Raw genomic sequence first — 23,598 nt, 5'->3', positions numbered from 1 at the left:
GCCAGCCTGGGCTGCTGCAGGTGCCCACCCCTGGGCTTTCTGGTCCAGGGACATCGTGAACCAGAAAGTCCTGGTTTAGGGAGGTATAACTTGTAGTCAAGTTCCCTGTATTGTTATGAGATGGGGTCACAAATAGAGTCGAGGCAAAACATTTTGTTAGCATTTTTGGAAAATTAATTGTTCAGCTTCAGGTGACAAACTTTTGCACATAGCTTTGGCCAAACAAATATGAGGCTTTTTTTCAGAAAAGACAAAATAATGGGTTTGAAAATTTTCTGAATTTGCAAAATGCTTAGTTTTTAAAATAAATGTTGATTCAAATTGACACTTAATTCTGAAAATGTTGATTTGAATGGACCACGATGAAGGTTTTTTGTTCATTTTGGTGAGGAAAAAAACCTAAGTGTTTGTTTGAATTGTTTGTTTTTGCTACTGAACCAAAAAATTGAATTATTCATTCAGCTGCAGTCATCGATATGTTTTGGAATGGGTACAAAAACCATTTAGACCGTGGAAGTCCAGCGATGAAATCTTGATATCAGTTGTTCTAATCGTACCTAGTACTGGGTAGGATTCTAGTACTTCTAACAAGGAATCTTATTTTAGTATGAAAGATTTCTGGTATTCCCTTGTCAGGATCTGATTCAGGAAAGCATTTAAAATGAAATCACTAGGATTTAGTGACATGCTTAAATTAAGCACTCTTCCTGAAAGTGTTCTCCAGTCACTTTGTTTTTCTTTGCTTTCTATTTTCTCATTGTCAAGATGACTTTTTCAAGTAGTAACAGGGTTTGTTGTGCAGATGTCATCTTAGCTTCCTTGATTTAAATCTCCATAAAGACATAGTGCTTCAGGCTTGCCAAAGAGTTCTTCCTTAGATCAACTCTGGGGATCCTTGGTGGCAGGAAACCTCTTGTAGCATTGACTGTTTAATTTTAATAAAATGAAAATATCGGATGAAGTTTTTTGTAACTCAAAAAATGCCCCAGATTCCCATCTGTAAAATAGGAGTACTATTGCTTTGTCTCAAATGGATGTGAAAATAGATTGATTGCTTCGTAAAGATTAGTCAGTACAGTAAATAGTGCCTTTGAAAGGCCTGCAGGATTTTAATTAAAATGCACCCTCTCATCTTTGATTGTTCCCAGATTTAGCAGTCAGGGCCAAAGCAGAGTCTCCAGGTGCCTAAGTCTTAACTAGTATTTACTAGTCACTTGTTTTAGGTACCACCCTTCGGACAGGCACCCCAATATGCTTTACAATGAGAGTGAAGAAAATGCAGAGAAAACACTGAAATACGTAAAAATGGTTGAACCCACATTTCTGTACTTGAGTAATCTTGTTAAATGGGGAGCAAAGAAGTTAAAAGGTATGTGAGGACCTGCCATTTCTAGGACAGGTAATATGTTTTTCATTTGATATCTTTACATGAACAATAGCTGTAATGTTCCTAACTCAGGTCATGAAACATATTAACTGTGCAGATAAATGTGCATTAGCCATTTACTTTCAGAAGTCTAATGATTTGTAGATGGAAGGTTTGGAACATGAATGTCATTGTAAATCATAGAACATGATACCTGTGTGAGAGATGGTGCTGTTCTTAAATGTCTGCATGTATATCCAGAATAATGCATCTCAGGCCTTTTAAAAAAAAAAAAGGCATTTATTTGATTTGAACTTTTCATAGATGCCTGAGGAAATAGAGCATGTGTTATTAAGTACTACTAATGCGAAGGTTGTTCATGGGTCATAGCGTAGAGCTACTGAGCTGTGGGCTATGTGTAAAATGTCTTTAACTAATAATTTTCACTAGCTGATGATCACGTGTATTGTGAAATTGTAACAAAACGTTATTTTTCTAACTAGGATTTTGCATCCAAGTAGTGGTTGAATATCTAAATATTTTCAGCTTTGTTCTTTTGGCAAGGGATTTCTGATAGTGGCAAAAGAATTTGTCTAGCTTTTTGTACATATAAGGAACATGAATGATATGAGTGGATTAATCTAGTCTCTTCCCTCCTACCCCGACCCTCTCCCGCAATATTTTTTTATGAGGAGTCTCAGCTTGTCATAAGTACTTGGGCCTGAGGTGTCCACTGAAATTACTAAAAGTTTAATAGTGTTTTAGAAATATTGCCATCTTATTTAAACTTTCAAACTTTAATTTTAAAAACAAGCAAATATTCCTACTGTTTTAAACTCTGATTTGGGAGAAGCCAGAGCAAATATTTATAAACTTGACCACTTACTTCAGGGGGATTTTTATTAGGAGTGAACTGTCTTGGCCAAAATAACAAAATTGTCCCTTGTTGGCTCATGTCAGGAACAGAGTTCAAAAGGTATCATTTTAATGTTTTGGGAGTTGATATAGGTGAGTTGAACAGAGATGTGAAGGTGTACATAGTAAATCCTCATGCTTACATGCAGCTTCCCTCCCCACAGGCAGCAACGCAGAGGGGTAGGGAGACGCAGGGGGACAGGAGCCGCTGCCTCCCAGTGAGCACTGGCTCCATCCTGCCAACTCTCTGTGTGTAAACGTGTAACTGCTGATTCTTTTTGTGAAGATGTATCCACTTAAAATGTAACACATTTTAACAGCTCTAGCCTTGATCATGTATCAGTATGCCTTCCTGTTTCTGGACAGATGTGACACTAGTGTAGTCTTTTCCAACTTATTTGTGCATCCTCAATTGTTTCATTATAGTTGGAGTGGGTAGCACTGCCTATAGCAGGGGTTCCCGAACTTTTTGACACAGGGACCAGTAAATCCATTCATGAACTTTTGGAGGACTGATAACGTTCATTTGCATATTCATTAATCAAATGATGAATATTCAAATTGTTTCTGGTCCTCTCAAAACCCCCAGTGCCAGCTTTAGCAAAGCTTTTGATATGGTCACCCACAATATTCTTGCCAGTAAGTTAAGGAATATGGATTGGATAAATGGACTGCAAGACAGACAGAAGGCTGGTTAGACCAGGGTTTCCCAAACTTTTTACTTTAGTTGGAACCCTTTTTTGCAGCCCAAAAACATAAACACATAAACAAACTGAGAAAATACAAGACATATAACATTAGTTAAGTGTGTGGTTTTTTTTTAATTTTAATTTTTATTTAATCATTACTGGATGTATCAGTTTCTAGTTTTGAACTGCCTGGCTGGTAAATGTCCTTAGGCTGCATGAGTGTGTCTGACGCTTCTCCCCCCAGTCTCCCTTGGCCAGCTCCGCTGTCCGCGTCCAACCCTCCTTTCGGCAGCTGCTTCTCTTCCCCCCCCCCCCCACCCCCACCCACATCTTCCCTGGCCAGCTCCCTGTCCCCAATCTCGTGCCTTCCCCCCCCCCCCCGGCAGCCCTGCTTCCACCGGCCCCCCCAATCTTCCCAGCCCGCCCTGATTCCCTAGTCCAGTGCTGCTTCCGGTGGCTGGCTCTCCCCTCCTCCTTCTTCCTTCCCTCCCCCCACCTCCCCTAGCTTGGACTCTGCCAGGAGCCGGAACATCCAGCTGCAGACTCTCTGCCCAGGTGGCAGAGGGCTTGGGGGACCCGGCACCACACGGGCACTCTGGAAGCGCAGAACACCCCGGCAACCACTCTGAGGCCCTGTAGTTTTTTCCTGCGGCCCGGTACCGGGCTGCAGCCCATAGTTTGGGAAATGCTGGCCTAGTGAGATTGCGGAATCTCCATCACTGGAGATACTTAAGACAGACACCTGTCAGGGATGAGCTAGGGCAACTCAACTTTGGAAGCCCCAGGGGCCACACTGATACTTACAGAACATGCTGAGAGTGTCAACTTAACTGTGGTTGCATGTGCAAGCAAATATATACAAATAGCTTCTCTCATACTGACAGGCATGAATACAAAGATTAAGGCAAGACTACACAACACACAGGCCCCATTTAAGTCAGTTCTGGTGATATTAATAAAATTCAATATTTACCTGATTTCTACCCATGTGACAGCACTTTTAATGAGCAATGACAGTCCAAGAATTTAACTACTAAAACGCATATTTACAGAAGGTCATTACACTGACTACTTGTTTGTTTCGGCTCCCACTCGCCGGCCATGTGTTGATGCCTACATAAACCCAAACTACACCATGAGGCACAAACAAACTGGCCGTGGGCAGCATACCAAGTTATTAATAAATATTTTATCAACTTTTACCTTTTCTCTCTGCTGCCATCTCTCCTCTCCTTGCTCCATCATCTCCCCTGGTGCCTGCTGCTCCCCAACTCCTCACCCTCTTCTGCTGTTCTGACTCCTACCCTTCTCACTGCCCTCAGCCCTCCTGCGACCTGCCCCCCTCCACCAGCCCTTCTCCCCCCCTGTGCCCACTCCTCTAGTAGCCCCACTCTGATCAAGTGAGCTACCTTTCTTCTAACACCTCCCTCTACACACCTACCCTGCCTCTCTCCTCTGGTGCTGGTCCCTCCCCTGCAGGTGTCTGCCCTTCTGCTTCACCCCAGAATCCCCTGGCACCTGCACCTTCCCTTAGCCTTGCCCCCTCCTTGAGCCTCCCCCTTCTCTTACTGCCCCTGCCCCCTTTGTCCTCTTTTTCCCTGATACCCACCCCCTCACCACTCTGTCCCATTGCCCTCCTGCCCCTCACATATGACTTGCTCCATCCTGGCCATCCTCATGCCCACCCCTTCTTTCAAGCCATCTCCCAGCACCACCTTCTCCAGCCCCCAATGCCCTTCCCCTCTCCTAGCCTCTCCCAGAATCACCCTGTCCCTTCTCCCACTGACACCTCCCCTCCTGCCCGTTCCATTGTCTGCACTTGGCCCCCTGGCATTTGTCTCTCTCCTGCACCTTGTCCCTTGGTACCTTCCGCTCCCCCTGCCCAAGCCGCTGCTCCCTCACCGCCTCCTCTCCTTCCCCCTGCCTCTACCCAAGCCTGCTGCCGCCCCTTTCTCTCCCCTCCCCTCCCCTCCCCTCCTTGCTGCCACCGCACAAGCCCATTCCCTACCTTCTGCCTTCCACGTTGCGGGGATGGAGGCCGCGCTCAGGCCCCGGAGGCTGAACCCGGAGCCAGCGTGGCCCCGCCACGTGCCTCCGAAGAGTTTTAAAACCTCGTGCCGTGATGTCACATCACGCCAGGGGGTCCTCCCCACCCATGTGCAACACCGCGCATGGGCAGCAGCAGGCGGTGAGGAGGAGCTGCACATGGCAGGGATGCTCTGGGGCCGCAGGGGGAGACGCTTTGGGGGCGGGATGGGAGGACGCGGAGGGGGGTCCGGGCCCTGGTCTAGGCAGAGCCGGGGGAGAGACCCAGCTGCACATATTGGTGGAGCAGGGCCCGATTCGATCGAATCGGCCTAAGGCTGGCCCTGCTGGCAGCCTCCAGGCATGCTGAGGCCCGGTATTTTTTTCCCGTGGTCCGGTACTGGGCTGCGGCCCATAGTTTGGGAAACGCTGGCCTATAGTTAAAGGGCGACCCCCTCTTTACGTTGTAAGATTGTTTTCTTTTGCTTATAGTTTTGCCAAAATTTAAATAATTCAGGCTGAAATTTTCCAGGCCAGCTGCTTCCGTGTAACCCTCATTTGGCCAACTTTTGTATTTGCATTGAGAGAGTCTTTAATTACATGACAGCATGCTGTTTTTCCACAGCCCCCCTGGCTCATGCAGTGCAAAGGATGGACTATACTCTAGCATGGATTCAGGAATGTGTAGCGAAGGAGGTTCTGTCTGTAGGACCCCTGCCTCGTTTGTTGAGGAAAGTGTGGTGAATGGGGAAAGAGAGTCCAGGAAATATAAGGATGGTTTCCGACAGTTGAATACCACCCTGGAGAATTGGATTATAATCCTGCTGCTGCTACAGTGTTCCTATTGAACGTCCACAAATGGTTCTTTCTCAGTACAGGAAGTCCCTGGGTTACGTACAAAATTGGGACTGTAGGTTTGTTCTTAAGTTGAATTTTTATGTAATTCGGAACTGGTATGCTAAGTTGAATTTGTATGTGAGTTGAAACTGACCAGCAGCGGCTGAATCGGAGACGCCTGGGACAGAGCAGCTGGGGCGCTGCCGTGTTGGTCCTGCTGCCCGCGTTCTCCGCGGCGAGAAAAGCCGCTCTGTCTCTCCCTGGTCTGCTGGGGGGGGGAGAGGGGGGAACGCGCTAGCTCCGCGTCTCCCTGGTCTGCTGGGGGGGAAGCGTCCCCCGCGCCGCCGGAGGCGACGACAGTGGGGGAGGCACCCCGCACTAGCTGCGCCCCGGCGGCGGCATTTCCATTCAGGCGGCACTGAGGAAGCCCGGCGTGCCCGGTGCATTGTGATAAGAGGGAGACGGGGGGGGGGGGGGGGCAGGCCGGGAGATGTAAAGGGGAATCCGCCTCTGCCGTTCAACACCCGGCTGGGCTGCAGCCTCTGGGCACCCCGCACTAGCTGCGCGCCTCTCCCCCCCACCCCCCCGTTTGTAACTAGGGCTCCAACATAAGTTGGATTGATGTAACCCGGGGACTTCCTGTATTTAGTTTGAGATGCTGGTGTCTGAATCAATGTTCCCTTGAATCTTTTCCATCTATTTGTGTAATATGCACCACGGGTAGAAACATACTACCTAGCTGTGGGCTCTCTTCTAAGCAGCTGGGCACCATTGGAGTTTCTCTTGTGTGGCTGCAAAATGACTAGGGTTTCTGGTTAACTGGTGGATGCAGGGAGCTGCTACAGCCCCGCGGTGGGTGGGGAGGGCCCGACGTGGACAGGGTTTGCTCCAGTCATCTGGAGCAGCCTCTGCATGGGGCTGCAATGGACAGGGCCAGGCCGATGCAGTTCCTGACTGCAGCAAGGTGGGGAGGGAGGGAGAGGGAGGCACAGGGGAAGGGAGCTGCTCCAGCACCACCCATGCCCCCTTAAGTCGGTTAACTGGTTAAACATCATGTTTATCCAGTTAACCAATTAAACGGGATTTTACATCCCTAGTCTGAATTGCCTGAGTATTGAGTACTGCAGCTGAAGGGACTGGGAGCTGTGCTTTGAACACAGGGTTGTATGAAATTTGATAAGTAACCTGAAAAATCAGGTCCTAAGTCTCCTCGATGCGGCATCCAAAATTAGTGGACTCTTTTCACTATCTCTCTGTGCCTCAGTTTCCCTTATGTAAAATAAGATACTACTAATCCTTTGTCTCAAATGGATGTTGTGTAAATAAATTAATCTTTCTGAAGCATTCAGAAACAACAGCAATTAGAAACTTTCGAAAGCCCACGAGGAACTAATCATCATTCTGTATTCAGGAGAGTTTGAATGTTATACAGTACATAACATATGAGGCCACACTGAAGGATGAAGATAAATTAAACTCTTAAATCCTTATCCAGTTAGCATCGTGCATCCTGGGCACTGAATGAGACTGGGCTCCTGTGGAGAATATAATAGGTTAAGACTTATGTGAGCCTCCTTGTGCATACAAGTTTGTCGTTCCTTAAATTTTTAATGCATAATTTAGCACTCTTAATGTCCTTTTAATGTTTTTGTTGGGGTTACGATACAATAGATAGTGTCTAAATCAGTGGTTTTAATCTGTGATCAGTAGATATTTAGGGGTCTGTAGGCTAATGGGTGGCTGGTGCTAGGGGTGTTCCTGCACTCTCTGGCTTGAAATAGTAATAACAAACACATCAAATACATCGTTTCCATAATCCACACCCTAGTTACAAAAACTGTTCCAGCATCCCTGGGGATGTGAATGACTAGTTGCTTTCCCCCCTTCCTGCCTCTATTGGAAAGAGGCAGCAAGAGGGGTGGAGGGGGGAGAATATGGGGTGCTTCAAAGCAGCAGCACCACATGGAGCTCCTGGGGACAGACCCTGGGCTCCATACAGCGCTGCCGCTTTGAAACGCTGCATGGAGCCTGACTTCACTAGGACCTCATTTTTATTGAGGCAGCAAAACTCATTGATTTGTTCTTTAAAATGGCTAATCCAGTATGTATTAAGGATGTCCGGCGACATGAACATAAATTGATCAATATTGGAGTAGAATTAAATCATTGGAAGAGTGTTAAAAATTAGAGCAGTGAAAACTGATAGAACTGTACTGTTGGGAACTTGTATCTGCATGGCTACCAGCTACCTTTATATCACTTCAATATGATTTTAATTTGGGATGAAATTGATGGAGATTTCAGGTAAGGTCAAGTTGTTTCGCATTTCTGGTGATTGGAGCAGCTGAATAATGCTTTTACAGCTCTTTCTGTATCAAAACGTGTGTGTTAGTTCTGAGATAACGAGAGTTAAACTAGTACTTTTTGGAAAACTGTCAAATATATTGGGCTGTGTAGTCCAAAAAAGAAATGTCCATAGTTGAAAAATCATATAGAGAATTTACCGACAGCTTCTTCTGCTATGGTGTACTAGACAGTGAGATGTGCTGGTAGCGTTGCAGCTACTATGGTAACTGCAAAATAACATGAAGTGTCCTAGTAGTAGTTATGCTTGTTAAAATGTTGTTATGGCTCTAACAGTCTTGTGACTCTGGCTGAGTCAGAGTTTTATGTGTATTGTGTGATTTTTATTCTGATACAGGAATGAAAGGGTTTTCTTAAAAGTGTGTGTGTATCAACTGTGATTGTGCAACAAAGTGATCATTAGGTGGAAAAGGTTTGTTCCATTTTTCAAAGAATGTCAAACTGTTTCAGATGAATGTCTAAATTGTAAGATAACAGTAAGTTGTCTAACAGTGTATTTAGAAGTAAATACAGTAGAGTGTTACTTGTCGACTAAAAAGCAGGTACAGGCAGTCCCCGGGTTATGTACAAGATAGGGACTGTAGGTTTGTTCTTAAGTTGAATTTGTATGTAAGTCGGAACTGGTACATATTGTAGGGGAAACTCTAGCCAAACATTTCTCCAGAGCTCAGTTTTATTCTCCCACACCTCACTTCCCTCAGTCCTTTATTCTCAAGCTGAGGTGTCTGCTGAGAAAAGCCACTCCGCGTCTCCCTGGTCTGCTGGGGGGTGGACGGGGGGGTGGACGGGGACTCTAGCTTCGCATCTCCCTGGTCTGCTGGAGGGAAGCAGCTAGTGTGGGGTTGCCTCACCCCGTTTGTAAGTAGGGATCCGATGTAAGTTGGATCCATGTAACCCGGGGACTGCCTGTATATGTGAGAAGGAAATCTTGTAGGTGTGAAGTGCTAAAACAGATCAGGGTTCACTTTTGTAAAACATGTAGGCTGTGTCTAGACTGGCATGATTTTGCGGCAATACTTTTAATGGAAAAGTTTTTCCGTTAAAAGTATTTCCGCAAAAATGCATCTAGACTGGCATGTGCCTTTGCGCAAAAGATTTGCTTTTGCACAAAAGTATCCATGCCTGTGTAGACGCTCTCTTGCGCAAGAAAGCTCCGATGGCCATTTTAGCCATCAGGCTTTCTTGTGCAAGAAATTAATGTTCCTGTCTACACTGGCTCCTTTGGGCAAGTATTCTTGCGCAAGAGGGCTTATGCCTGAATGGGAGCATCAAAGTATTTGCGCAAGAAGCACTGATTTTGTGCATTACAAAGTCAGCGTTCTTGCACACATTCTCGTGGCCAGTGTAAACAGGCGGCAAGATTTTGCGCAAAAGCAAATGCTTTCGCACAAAATCTTGGCAGTCTAGACGCACCCACGTGGTTTAGCATGTTGCGTGACTTTTTTTTCTTGTACAGTTTATATTCTTTTTTAAAAAATCGAGATTGTTTTGTTAAAATAAAAAAGGAGTCTAACACAGAAGAATTTTAACAATACAGAAATAAGGTAAAACGAGAGTTTTTAAGGGCTGTTGCCAGTGCTACTCTTTTTTTTTTTTAAATCCGTGTGCAAATAAATGTTATGTGCACCATGGTATTTGATGTGCACCGCAAGTGGAAACACATGCTGCCGGCTGTGGGCACTCTTGGTGGCATTTGATTCTCTCCTGAGTGGCTACTCAAGCACTCTGCTCACAGGATGCACTGATTGTTGGTAAGGTAATCTGAACCTTCTTGATGAATCTCTACGAAAACAATCCTGAGTAATTCTCAAACGTGAATGTGTTAGCCAATGCCAGTGGGATACATTTGGTGGAGTTGATCATTATATCCTCCATCTATCTGTGTGCTATTTTACTAGAGGTATGACTTAAAATTAATTATTGTACAAAATGGAGACTGTGCTTACAGAAATATCTTAATTAGAAAGTAAAATGTACTTTACAGAGAAAGTTGAAATCTGAAACATTTTGATCTTCATTTCTCAGAAGTTAGAAATGAATTTCATTAAAATATTCCCTTGACAATCTCATATTATTTTCCTTTTCATCTTGCTAGTGGCATCTGTCATCTTGCAAACCCATCATTGTCATTTAGTTAGCAGAAAGGGGAAAATTCAAGTCTCATTTCTGTGATGGCAGTGAAATTTCAAAGGTTTGAGTGTTGCAAAAAATACTGTCATTGACTTTTTTGGTTCTTGGTTCTTAACAGGGCAAAATTCTGATGTTGGTGAAATTGCCTGAGTAAAATCTGTAGAATTATGCTGATAGTATTGGACTTAATATTCCTCAACTGTAAATATTATTTAAAAAATGTCTTTATCAGAAAGCTTCACAAATCTTGAATCTCCATATGCATGTCAAGTTTGGACCTCTATAGTCTGGATTTCCTCTCATCGGACAACATCTGTGGTTCTGGTCCCTGGCCACCCAGCCTCTTTCCCCCGTGGAACTCCTATCTGGGCCTCACAGGGTGAATGCCAGCCCTTCTGCTGTTCCTGGAGTGTTGTCCCAGAGCCTGAAAAGAGAATTTCTTTCTTCTGCGTTTCGCAAACTGGGGATCCTGACCCCCGGGGGGGTCGTGGTATCACAAAGTTTGAGAACCCCCGCCTTACTTAATTATGAATCCTTTAAAGCTCCAGTTGAGTAAAGTACTGAAGCAGGTGCCCATCTTTTAAGGCGTAAGTATTTCTTGTGGCTTCAGTTGGACTGCTCATGTGCTTAAAATTGGGCGTGTGTGTAAGCAATTTGTTGACTCAGTTACTTTTTTTGGTTTTAATAAGTTTAACTTTCCACCATTTTTTCCTGTGTCTTTGCACTTTAGCTTGCCCATGGAAAATAAGCCCTTCTGGTATCATGGCCCAATGTTTGAATGGCAAGCTCTATAATAGGGATCCCGCTTAATCACTTAACCGGTTATGTTTAACTTGAATGTTATGTGTAATTGGTTACTGCTTAAATGAGGGCAGCTGGGCGCTACTCCAGCCAGGCTGGGCCTGCGGTGGCTGGGAGTTGTGCCGGCCAGGTTGGAGCACCCTTGCTGGTGGTGGGTCCTGCGGAGCTGGAGCAACTACCTGCCTGCATCAGGCTGTAGGCTGTTCCAGCCTCTGCCAGTTAACCGTGACTGGTAAGCATCACTGGTAAGGGTGGTGATTACTGTTTAGAGCAGGGTTCACAGCCCTGTTTTGTAGGCAAATGGTTTTAAACTCAAAGAAACATTTTCATTGAATTGAGAGAATTTCTGAAAGCATATATTTCTTCAATTACGGGTTTTAGTTAAACAAAACCCCTCTGGTTTGGGCCTCAGTCATTAAACCTTTGAAATGTACTGTCTGAAACCTAGAAAAGGTGCTTGTTTTTCTTAATGCAGATGAGTTTCACTACAGTGACTTTTTAAAATTTTTTTGTTAAAATGAACACTTTCCTACATTTGAGGAAGCAGGCCTTTGAAAAATGTGCATGTGAAGATTGAATCAAGATGCATACATACAAGGGAACCAAATTAAGATTACGTAGGCATTAGCTGTCTGGGAAGAGTAATTACAAGAGAAGTTTTTCTCTGCCCCTAGAGCTGTGGGCATGGTTCATGCATGTCCAGTTGGCATGGAGGTGTGTAGGGATAGAGCATAGCCAATTCAGATGAAGTCTTTGGGGAAATTAGCTGCCAAAATCATGTTTGTGAGCATTTGCACAATTAAATTTTCAGGGGTTTATAAACAGTCCAATTTTGAGCAAATTCTGATGGGGATGATGAAAGACACATTCCAGACATTAATGTGAGTCCTGTGCCAGATCTGGTCCCTCTTCCAAAGCAGGAAAATGCTAGAAATTGATAAAATGGTTGAAATATTGACCATGAGCAAATTTTCCCCTAAATTCATTCTCAGAAATGACAACTTTTTGCTGCAACATTTCAAAAATTTCAGCTGTAGGCAGTAGGGATGTAAACTAGTAGTTGAGTATATGACTGATAAGCCTAGGCTTACTGGTTAATCGTCTCAACTACTTGCATTTCCCCCCCACTTGTTGCCTTAGTACCAGAGGCAGAGGGTGATCGTGTGTGTGTGTGGGGGGGGGGGTGTAACAGGAGCTAGTGCTGAGGGAGCTGACTTAAAAGCTGACTCCCCCCCCCCCCCCGCACCGGCTCTCTGGTGCTGCCTCCTCTCTCTTCCCCCCCCCCCCCCCAAGCATTGCTGCCTCTGTCATTGTGGGGGGAAGGGAGGGAAGCAGGGGAGGCTCCTATGAAAGGGGTGGGGACCCAGGTGACTAAGGATCAGCTTGGGCTGCTGCAGACAGAGGCTGCTGTCTGTGGGGAATGCATAGGTTTTCTAGACCTTTAATCATTTTTATTTCTCTTCTCTGGACCATCCCTAATTTCTCCACATCTGTTCTGAAATGTGCCTAGAACTGGACACAGTATTCCAGTTGAGGCCTAATGAGTGCATAGTAGAGCAGAAGAATTGCTAATTGTGTCTTGCTTACAATACATCTGTTAATACATCTGTGTGTGTGTGTGTGTGTGTGTGTGTGTGTGTGTGTAACTATCACATTGTTGACTCATCTTAAGCTTGTGGTCCACTTTGAGCCCATAGATCCCTTTCCGAAGCACTCCTTACTAGGTAGTCCTCTGCCATTTTGTATATGTGCAGCTGCTTATTCCTTCCGAAGTAGAATACTTTGCATTTGTCCTTATTCAATTTAATCCTGTTTACTTCAGACCATTTCTCCATTTTGTCCAGATCTTTTTGAATTAGGACCCTCTCCTCCAAAGCACTTACAACCCCTTCCAACTTGGTATCATCTGCAAACTTTATAAGATGATTACCTAAATCATTGATGTAGATACTGAACAGAACTGGCCCCATAATTGATCCCTGCAGAACCCCATTCATTATGCCCTTCCAGGCTGATTGTGAAGTGTTGATGATTATTCTCTGGCAATGTTTTTTCCAACCAGTTTTGCACCCATCATACAGGAACTCCATCTAGGTTGCATTTCCCTAATTTGTTCAAAGTTAAGTCCCAGCATGTAGCGCTCTATACAATCCAATGTTCCAAAAGATGCACGTGTCATGCACGCTCCCTAATTGCTCCCCCCCCCATTCCTATTGATGTCAGTGAAGTGAAATGGCCACAGTGGTCCACTAGGGCCTGTGAGATCACAGTGTGAAGTATCTTTCAGTTGATATACAGTGTTGAAAGATGATATGGGGCCAGAATTAGGATATGAGTTCCATTTGTCTCCCTGCCGCATTAGGGAATCCCTCTGCCTCAAAGCCATCAATTATTTCATTATCAAGAGTCAGTCCTCTATAGCAGGAGGCGATTAATGACCCTGCATGCTTGCATCACTGCGATCTGCATGGTGTACTTGCCAATCCGAAACTGATTGGCAACTCACCGGTAGCTGTCTGAAGTTCACAGTGTGCACATGCTGACCACAGTGAAGGCAGGTTTCATTTCAGTGTCCTTGTGCCACAGTGTTGGGGCGAGCTGTGCACATAGTTTCACGAAGATGGATCTGTGCATCCAGAAGTTCTTCACTTGCTACTCCTCATCCCGTACAAGCATCCCGACACAATCCTATCACGTAGTGCATGTGTCCTTAGCCCAGTATCGATGGTCCAATGTGACAAGCTGCTCTGTGAATGTTTTGGAACTCATGAAATACTGCAGGATTGTCCAAGTTGGGTTCATATGGCTCATCACCAGACTGGTCAACAGCCTAGCATTTATGCTGTTGGGCAGAGGTGGCAGGTGCATGGTTTACAAGGGCAGTTGAAAACCATATGAATTGAAATAGGAAGTCCATGGAATGAAAGGAGGGAAAGAAATGGCACATTTTTATGGGGCTATTCAAGGCTGTTTCACCTTAGTATGTGCCAGCTGCTTATGGTAAAGAGTCTGATCTTATTTAGCTGTAATACTGTTAGTACCTTTCCTATTAGTTGATCCAATAAAACATTACTTCACCCATTTCTTTGTTTAAATATAACAATGAGACGGGAGCCTGTCTTCAAGTAGTTTTTCACTAAGAGTATGTCACTGGGGCAGGATCAGTGCTGTAGAGTTAGATGGCTAGTTAGTATCATAAAGCCTAAACGCTTCTGTTAGTGCTGAAGCAGGTGAATTGTGTGTTTGAGGGAGAACATACAGTAGTTCTTAGGTGAGATGTGTGTCTTTATAGTGGTTTTGAGAATGTTCAAGAATCCTTTTGCAGGTTCTGCTTTTTATTTCAATCTCTCTTCTCTTGGCCTATTTGGCAAGCATCGGGCTGTTCACCCTTCTTTTTCCCATGAGTTTCCTGTTGTTCTCACCCTTCCTATCTTCTGTTTGAAGAGAAATTTATTTTTGTCAGTGTTCCCAGCAGTTGGGACAACTAAAATGATTTATTTTTTGCTTCTCATGCTGTGCTATGCCCCCCTTACTTGCTGATTGATTTGGCCAACACATTAAACCTCCACCTTAAAGTAGACATTGGGAGTGACAGGGACTTTTTCCGTCTCATGGTATGCATGCATGCTGTTGTGTGCACATCATTATGCTTTTATTGTAAACTACAATGATTATTGTGTAATATTAATAGAATATTTAGAATGTAAATCCTTAGATGTTCATAAGCGATAGGAAGTATAATTTATTCTCATACAAAAGTAGCACTATTAGTTCCTCAATTTTTTTTTTGTCCTGAATGTTCTATAAAGGAACTAATCCTAAATCTTAAAAAACAAACAAACAAACAGAGCAACTAGTTGCATTGCAGTACTAAAATCCATCTGTGAATGACTTTTTAGAGCTTTGTAATTCTACACCAACATACTAATTGTATGGTAAGGTCATAGCAAGTCTTTGTTGTAACATAGACCAGCATAAAGTACTGGGCCAACTGGTTCAGCCACTATGCTGGGGCTAGTTCAGAACAACAGCCTTTTGTATGCTTGGCTGTCCAATGTGCATTGTCAGCAGGTTGCTGTGTTTGATTGTAGAACCTGTCAGTTGGTGTCCCAGTGACTTGGGCTTCAATAAATTATACCCTTTTGTTTTACACTGCCAAGTAGCATAAAATACAGTAGATATATGGACTCTGTTGTGAGGATTTTACACCATGAATAATTACTCTTGCTGTGTGTGTGTGTAACCCATGTTTGAGAGCCATTGTAGAAGAATATTCCTTGCGACAGTTGGTACTAAGCAAGCACTCACTTGTGCAGTCTACCTTTTTCTTTGCTTATTGTAGTTAGGCTGTTGGTATATGGGCTAATCATATTCAAGTGGCTGTTTTAGGGTCCATTATTTTAGTGTTGTTGCAACTAGACTATGTATATCTAACTGAAACTGTATAGTTTAAGATGCATAGACAAGCAATGAAATACTGAGAATATATTTGATTTTAGAAAGAAGAATATACTCCGGCTCTTTTTTATATTTCCATGATTTATTTTGATAGCTTTTATAGCAGTTATTTAATATGCAGAAAAATACAGCATGCTGATTTTATGTTCCTTAAATGGTGTTTGTATCTAAATGATGCTGACTTGCATACAAGGGTTATTTATTAAGGATTTATGTGCCATATAAATACATTAACTTGTATCAGTTCAGAAATGCTGTCCCTGAGGTCACTTAGTAATTCAGTTTGATAAAGTGTTGTAATTTTAATGGATATGAAGTTTGCAGTTGAGGCAAGTACAGTACCATTTAGTTGCTCAGTGTAACTAATTAATGTAGCTTTAATGTTTTCCGATATTACTTCCTCTTCTTGAAATCCGAGAACTGTGCGAGTAAACTGGAAACACAACGTGAGGTTATAAGATCCCCAGTGTCCTCTGCCGTTCGGAAAAGCAGCATGGCCACTTTAAAAACCACATCTTATCTTCGCCCCGGCCGTCTTCCTGACATTGATTTTTTTTTCTAACCTAGTGGCCCCGTTTGCAGCTCATGATAATCCTGGTCTAAGGTTTCTACAACTTGTTTTCCTGATACACCCACCCAGAAGCCACTACAGGTTGAACCTCACTGATCTAGCACCCTAACCCTCACCCGAGCCCCCACCCCTTGCACTGCCTTGGAGGTGGGCCCATGAGGTGGTGGACAGGAACAGCATAAGTAAAAATTGGGAGGGAAGGCGGGGTTAGGGTAGGTTAGGATAATGCATTAGTCCTACCACAGGGGTCATGTGGGGAAGCATGAGGGGTCACGTGTGCCCCAAATGGTGTGGATAGAAGGGGCACAGACAGCAGCGGTGGGGACTAGTGGGAGGGTCTGGTGCCCACAACAGTGACCCCCACACGCACCCCCGTTGGCAGTGACGGGGCAAATGGATCAGTGGCTCCAGCTCACTGAGTTCTTCTGTCCGTGTTGCTTGGGGAGGTGGCACTGCCCCACACTCACTGGCAGGAAGTGGAGCGATGCAGCTGGGGGAGTAAAATGAGCTGAGGCTGTTGCTCCCCTTGCTCCAGTGCTGTCCGTGAGTGGCGGGGGGGGGGGGGGGGGGTAAGGGTCGCCCTGCTGGTCCCTTGGGCCACATGGCTCTGGGGATGGGGAAGAGGAGGGGCATGGAGAGGAGTAGCAGCGTTGGGGAGGGGAACTCATGGCTGGGGGCTGCCCCTGTCTCACCTTCACCAGTCGCTTCTTGAGACCTACAGATGCTTTTAAAGTTTTCAAGTTGTGTGGGTAGATTTGTCAGCCCTCCTTTTGTGTGGCTTCTGATTCCTTCCCCTTGTGGAGAGAGGAGAATGGAGAATACACAAGGCACTTGAGGAGTCCTGTTACCTTGTCTTTTCCCCCTTGCTCCTCCTTGTGTCTCTTAAAAGGGGTTAATGTGACCCTGTGTTTGATTTTTCACTCTGTTCTTTATCTTGGAGAACTGATTCTCAAATACTTCAGCCAGGTTTTATAATTTATCCATGAAATACTGAGTGTTTTTAAAAACAAACTGAATGGCTAAAACTTGCTTAAGAGGAAAAACATTTTTATTGGCAAATCACTTAGCTGTCTTCAAGCTGACACTTACAGTTCGGGCTTGGCTTTATACAGTCTCATCAAGACTTCTGCAGTGTGAGGAAGTGGAAGCCTTTTAAGGCTAAAACCAGGCTTTTTTGTGGTTTGATTATTACAAGTGTGATAACCACTTCCCTTTGACAGTGGCACAACTCTCAGGTTAGGTCCCAACCGCAGGGACTTCCTGTGGTTGATTAGAGACTGCTTAAAAGCTTTCCAAAGAGAGAGACAGAGCTGATTTAGTTGGATAAGTGTTTTTGTTTGCAAGAGGAAATTATTTTATAGGGATAATAAAGTAAATGGCGTTTGCTGTATACTTCATGGAGTCACTTGTCTTCAATGGGCCACTTACCAGACTTTGTATATATGGACTACTTCTGTAATCTTTTTATATTGCAGGTGATAGTGAGTTCCTATATTAATCACACGTAGCTTGGAAATTATTTCCTGTGACAGGTGGCTAATAAAACGCGTGTCACTAAGAGGAGAGATGAATTTTTAGCAACCTATTGATGACACATAGCACATGTAAGTGGGGCCTTCATAGGTCTGATGTTGAATTTTTCATGGTGTTGATTTTTTTGTCACTTCTGGACCAGCATGATGTATATGCCATGCCTATATATTTTGTAACCTGGTGTTAGTATCCCATTGATTATCCTCATTCCACCAAATGTTCATGTTGCCTATTATATCAATATCCTCCTTTAGTGCCACACTCTAGGTCACCTCTCTTAGGGTATGTCTTCGTTTGCACCCTGTTTCGATAGAGGGATGGAAATGAAGAATTTGAAATGGCAAATGAAGCCAGGATTTAAATCTCTCACAGTTCATTTGCATAATCATGTTATGGCGCTATTTCGAAATAAAACACGCTGTGTAGATGCGTTATTTCAAGAGAAAACCCTTCTCTCGAAATAACTAATAACCCTTATTCCTCAAAATGAAGTTTATTTTCAGAGATTTTTCTCTCAAAATAACGCTTCTACACAGCGTGTTGTTTTGAAATAGCTCCATAACGCGATTATGCAAATGCAGTGTGAGATTTAAATCCTGGCTTCATTTGCAATTTTGAACGTCTTCATTTGCATCCCTCTATCGAAAGAGGGTGCAAGTGTAGACATATCCTTAGTGTTTAGATTCCTAATATTTGTATATATGCACTATTTGTCAATATTCAATTCAACCCTCTGTGCATTTAAGTGGGGCTCTGTTTCATTTGACTGTTCATCGCTACTTCTGCTTGTACCGTATCAACTTCTTTCTTCAATAAACTCATTCCTAAAGGATGTCACTACTCTAACCACGTGCTCCTCTGCACCTGTCGGCCCTTGCTCAGCCCTCAGTTCTTTTAATTTTAAATGCCAGCCATCTGGTTCCCTTTGGTTTAGGTGGAGCCTATTTCTCCTCTACAGGTCACTCCTTTCCCCCAAAAGTTGCCCAATTCCTGATAAACTTAAATCTCTCTTCCCTATGCCATCTCATCCACACATTGAAATCATGCAGTTTTGCCTGTCTTATTGGCTCTGTACGTGAGTGTTACCGTGGAGGTTCTGCACTAATTTCTGATCTTGCAGCCAGGACCTATGTCCTTCCCCTTGCATTGGTATGAATGAACTCCATGATCACTGGCTCCTCTGTAGCAGTTTTTCTGAGGCTGTGTAAATGTCTTATGAGATGGTGCGAAGGCAGCACCATGCAGCATTCTCCTTCATCTCACACCCAACAATCTGTTTCTAATATTCACATGCCCACTACTATTGCTTATACTATCTGAATAACTGAGGTTCAGTCTGCAGTGCAGTACCTCAGTGCAAGCTGATACTGTGAGTTCTCCTGGAAAGTGGGTCCCAACTATGGAATCACTGCTCTCTGTGCCATATGGATGGTCTCCTGGCCTGAGGCATTCATCCAACTTGGGAGCACAGAGGCTGTCAGACAGGAGCTGGGATGACACTGCTGTATACCTCAGCTCCTCTACTTCAGCAACTCTGGCCTCAAGATCCTGAACCTATCTTTGAGGGCATGAGTTCCTTACACCTCCTGTATTTATAAGCTCCCTGCCTCGTGGACAGGTAATCATCCATGTTACCCTTGTTTGTTGTCTACTGTTGTGGAAATGCCAAAGAGTCAAAGAGCTGAGTTTTGCATGTAAGTTTGGATGGTGGTCAGATCTGTGGTTGTTGCAAAGAGGGGTTATAGAGCTCTGAGCTTTATGACAGCATGTCCCTTTGCACTCTTTGGGTACCTTAGAGCTATCCACAATGAGCACAGCTGTTGTGACACCCCCTGTTCATGGAGATAGGTGGTGTCTGTGCCTGGGGTCAATCCCGTTTTCTTCCTAGAACATTAAAATCGAGGCCTGGGTGCTGATTGATTACTCTTTGAGAAATAAGTATAGAGAACAGAGCACTGAGAGTTTGTATATCTCAACCAGAACTGGTAGGTGATCTGTAAAAGTTGGCGTTCCTTCAAGTATACTCTGTTGCAGAGTAGTCCCTTCTTTGCAGGGTTCTTTAAGCATTTCCCAATATGGCCAGATTGATATCTTCAGGGTTGGAGTAAAAGCTCCCTGTACCGTAAGTGACAGAAAACATTCCCTGCCACTCTAGGATTTTCTGTGGGCAAAGGTTTCTTTCTGGAAGACTTTGAGACTTACAGACTCTAGCTGTTGGTGCCTATTTCTGCTTAATGCAACTTTGTGATGGTTAAATTTCAAGTTTACTCTATCCTCTTAAGTTGCATTGTTCATTTATGGAAAGGGCAACACACACGGTACGTGCTAAATGAACCATATTATGTGCTCACGGAAATCTTCTCCTGATGCTTCCAGCTCCTACTTTCCCCGTAACACTCTTAAACACATGCTTTGTATAATATGGTCTACTGTGTTTCCTTACAATATTGGGGTTATGTATAAAAGATTGTAGAATGGGGGCAGTGATGATACTTGGTCGTTGAGGAAAACAAGCTCTTGAGCCTAAAACCTCAGTGATACTGAGGTGTTATCTTGGGACTAAGAAATTAATTCAGCCACCTTTGGAGTTTTGCCCTGAATTTTACTGAAGAAAAACAGTTATGTGGGACTAAATGAAATCCTTTAATTTAGAAAACTGAGTGCACTCTTGGAAATTGACTCTAAGAACCCTCTTGTCTCTCTTAATTATGAGTTATTTAAGCTCTCGCTGTCTTTTAAAAATTCCATTATTTCTCTGGAGTTGTATGCCTCTGGGAGGTGTGTTTAAATAAATCAAGAGGTAGGCAGAGTCGAAGGTCTGTAGCTATGCAAGTTATAACTTCCCAGAAAGTTGCTTTGACTGGGAAGTTGTCAATCAAAAAAACCCCAAATAAATGAATTAAATGTTTTCAGATGGTTGGCAAAGGTTTCTTGTCACTATTAGCTAAAGCTGGTGTGTCCATCTGAATGCTGGTTGTAAAATTCCCCTCAATTAGTGTCTTCTAAGGACAGGTGGTAATGTTTTTTTCATCTTGTCCTTCATCCAAAAGTAAAATACAGGTATTACCTGTGGTGTCCCTAGCCTCTGTTTGTCAGAGGGTGGAGATGGATGGCAGGAGAGAGATTGCTTGATGATTTTTTTTTAACCTGTTCAGTTCACTCCCTCTGGGACACCTGGTGTTGGCCACTGTTGGCAGACAGGGTACCTGGCTGGATGGATCTTTGGTCTGACCCTGTATGGTCATTCTTGTGTTCTTATTGGGGGTGGAAGTATTTTGTCTACAAAATGCCAACAGACAGCATTCACGCACTAACTTTCAGTGACAGGTCGGTGTTGACACAGCCTTGTTGCTAAAAACTGCATAGTGTAGATATACTGTATGTAGAAAAACCTTGGTACTGGCAACTCTTACTTCGAAAGAATCTCACTGATCATGGATTTACTAAATTTCTCAACTTCCTTTCAGTTCATTCTAAGGGTACGTCTAGGCTGCACACCTTTTTCAAAAGAGGCTTTTTCGAAAAAGCCTCTTTTTTGAAAAAAGAGCGTCTAGACTACAACTAGTACTTTCGAAAAAGCAGCTGAGAGAGCACGCAGGCAGTCTGGATGCTCTAGAAAAAGCATAGTTTGCATTACATAGCACCTTTTTTTCAAAAGAGCACTTTCGAAAAACGGTGTTGCTCCTCGTAAAATTTTCCGCGGTCGAAAAACGGCCATGTTCTTTCGATTTACTAGACGCAGGAGAAGTTTTTTCGAAAAAGGCCACTTAAAAAAAAGAAAAAAACCCTGTTGTTTAGACACACCCTAAATGTATTAGCTTTGATGCATTTGTTGCTAGTTTCACATCAAACCTTGTTTCTTTGGATTGTAAAATGTTATTTTAAAGCATCGGGATGAAGGGCTGGAATTTGTATTTAATTGTACATGAAAGCATTTTGCACTTCATGCCAGCAGTAAGACTATGAATAGAACAATGGATGTCTTTATTTTTGTAATGCACTCCCATTCTGTTCATGCTGTTGGCTGTATTTCTGTGGTTCCTCCCCTTACCCTTCTTTGTCACCTCCAGTGAACAGGGAAGCATACAAAAACAGTTAATTGCTTCTAGTGACGTTACCTACACTGAAAAACAGTGCATTTGCAAAACCTTAGGACAAGAAGCAATGGGCTTAAACTGTAGCAGTGGAGGTTTAGGTTGGACATTAGAAAAAATTCCTAACTGTAAGGTGGTTAAGCACTGGAATAAATTGCCTTGGGAGGCTGTGGAATCTCCATCACTGGAGATACGGGTCTACCCAACCTGCTCTCAAGTATCAGGGATGATCTAGATGGTGCTTGGTCCTTCTGTGAGGACAGGGGACTGGACTTGATGACCTCTCGAGGTCCCTTCCTGTTCTAGTGTTCTATGATTCTATTGAAAAATAAAAAAGGAAAGGAAATTGGTATCCATAAAGATTTCAGTTGGGAAGCAATGTCTAATGCTGCACTTAGACCTGTACCAATCTATTCTTGGAGACAAAATTGGTACCATTACTTCTGTCTCTGTTGTAGACATGAAAACAATGAGACAGATACTATACTATAGTTAAATGCAGTGGCTGCAGCTTTATTGAAAACTGTTTCCTAACTGGGGCAACCATGCTAGACTGCACAGGAGACTTATTGTATAAATCACAATGGGAACCTATTGCCCAGATGTACTGTAAGCATCCTGGTGAAAGAGAAGACCATGTCTTACCTCCACCCCACAATGGCTGTTCCACCAAGGCAGCAAATGGTATCAGCCCTGCACGTGCTCTGCCATAACCAAATGGGAACCAGTCACTCAGCCCCAGCACTGTAATCCAGTGGTAACAAGAAAGACAAGCTCCAGAGCCCTGCCCACTTCGCTGCGCTCCGCCCCCTCCAGCACACACATGCGCCATGTGAGTACTAGGGACGTAGAGCGCTAGGGATGTAGTGGGTTAACTGGCTGCCCAGTAAGAATTAGCTTTACCTGTATGCTTATGTGGTAACCAGTTACCCAGAGGACAGGCCGGGCTGGAGCAGCCCCCGCTTGAGGCGAGGTTGGCTAGAGATAACCTCAGCCCTTCAGTGTTAACAGTTAAACATGTAGTTTAACTAGTTAACATTTTAAATGGGTATTTCCTTCCCTTTCCTTGTGAGCTATCTAGGGATGTAAAGGAGAAGACAATCAGCCCTCATGTGGTGAAGGCAAGTGAAGGGAGGGGAAAAAGAGGGGCCCATGACACATGGCCTCTGCTGCTGCCAGTTCACGTATCTTCTATTCTTCCAAACCCAGAAGGAATCTCCTCTTCCCTTGCTCTGTCGAAACCTCACCAGAGCAGGGTGAGTGATGTAGGAAAATAATTTCACGTTTCGGGTACATGCCCTGCTGCCAATGGAGCTTTTGGTTTTTTTGACACAGTGGTTCATGTTCACCACCACGGTGGAAGGCAAGCCGTTACTATTAATGAGTTTTCTTGGTTCGGTGATATTGGTCAATTTTCTCTTTCTACTTTGAAGAGTTTTCCAAGGTATTCTTGCAGAATTTTTAAGAACAGATGGATCTCGACCCACATATTGATGTCACAGAAGAAATTGACCCACAGATTGATCTGAGGAAGTGGGTCTGGCCCACGAAAGCTCAACACCTAATAAACCATCTTGTTAGTCTTTAAAGTGCTGGATAGTCCTGTCTTTTGTTTCTGCTAGACCAGACTAACATGGCTGCATCTCTATCAGCTTAAAAGCTGTTTCCCTCCAGCACCATCTCTATGGAGCACAGGGGAGGCAGAGGTGTAGCAAGGGAAATGTCGTGAGCTGGGACTGAGGTGTCCTGGCTCGTTCTGGGTCCCACACACTGTGCCTCTGCTTTTTAAATGTAGTAAGAGCCTAACAAGGAGTG

General features: G+C 43.9%; 1 protein-coding gene and 1 non-coding gene across 3 annotated transcripts in view; both read left to right on the top strand.

Annotated features, from left to right (window-relative positions):
• Positions 1-23,598, top strand: part of DLG5 (discs large MAGUK scaffold protein 5) — a 172,012-nt gene that overhangs the window by 19,937 nt on the left and 128,477 nt on the right. The gene's annotated exons all lie outside the window — the stretch shown is intronic.
• Positions 11,951-12,017, top strand: LOC112544324 (small nucleolar RNA SNORD109A). Its single transcript, XR_003087673.1, has one exon. It is a non-coding gene; the product is annotated as a small nucleolar RNA SNORD109A (small nucleolar RNA).

Source organism: Pelodiscus sinensis, chromosome 8 (assembly GCF_049634645.1).
Source record: "Pelodiscus sinensis isolate JC-2024 chromosome 8, ASM4963464v1, whole genome shotgun sequence".
Lineage (NCBI taxonomy): Eukaryota > Metazoa > Chordata > Testudines > Trionychidae > Pelodiscus > Pelodiscus sinensis.
This window is presented reverse-complemented; position numbering and strand designations above follow the sequence as displayed.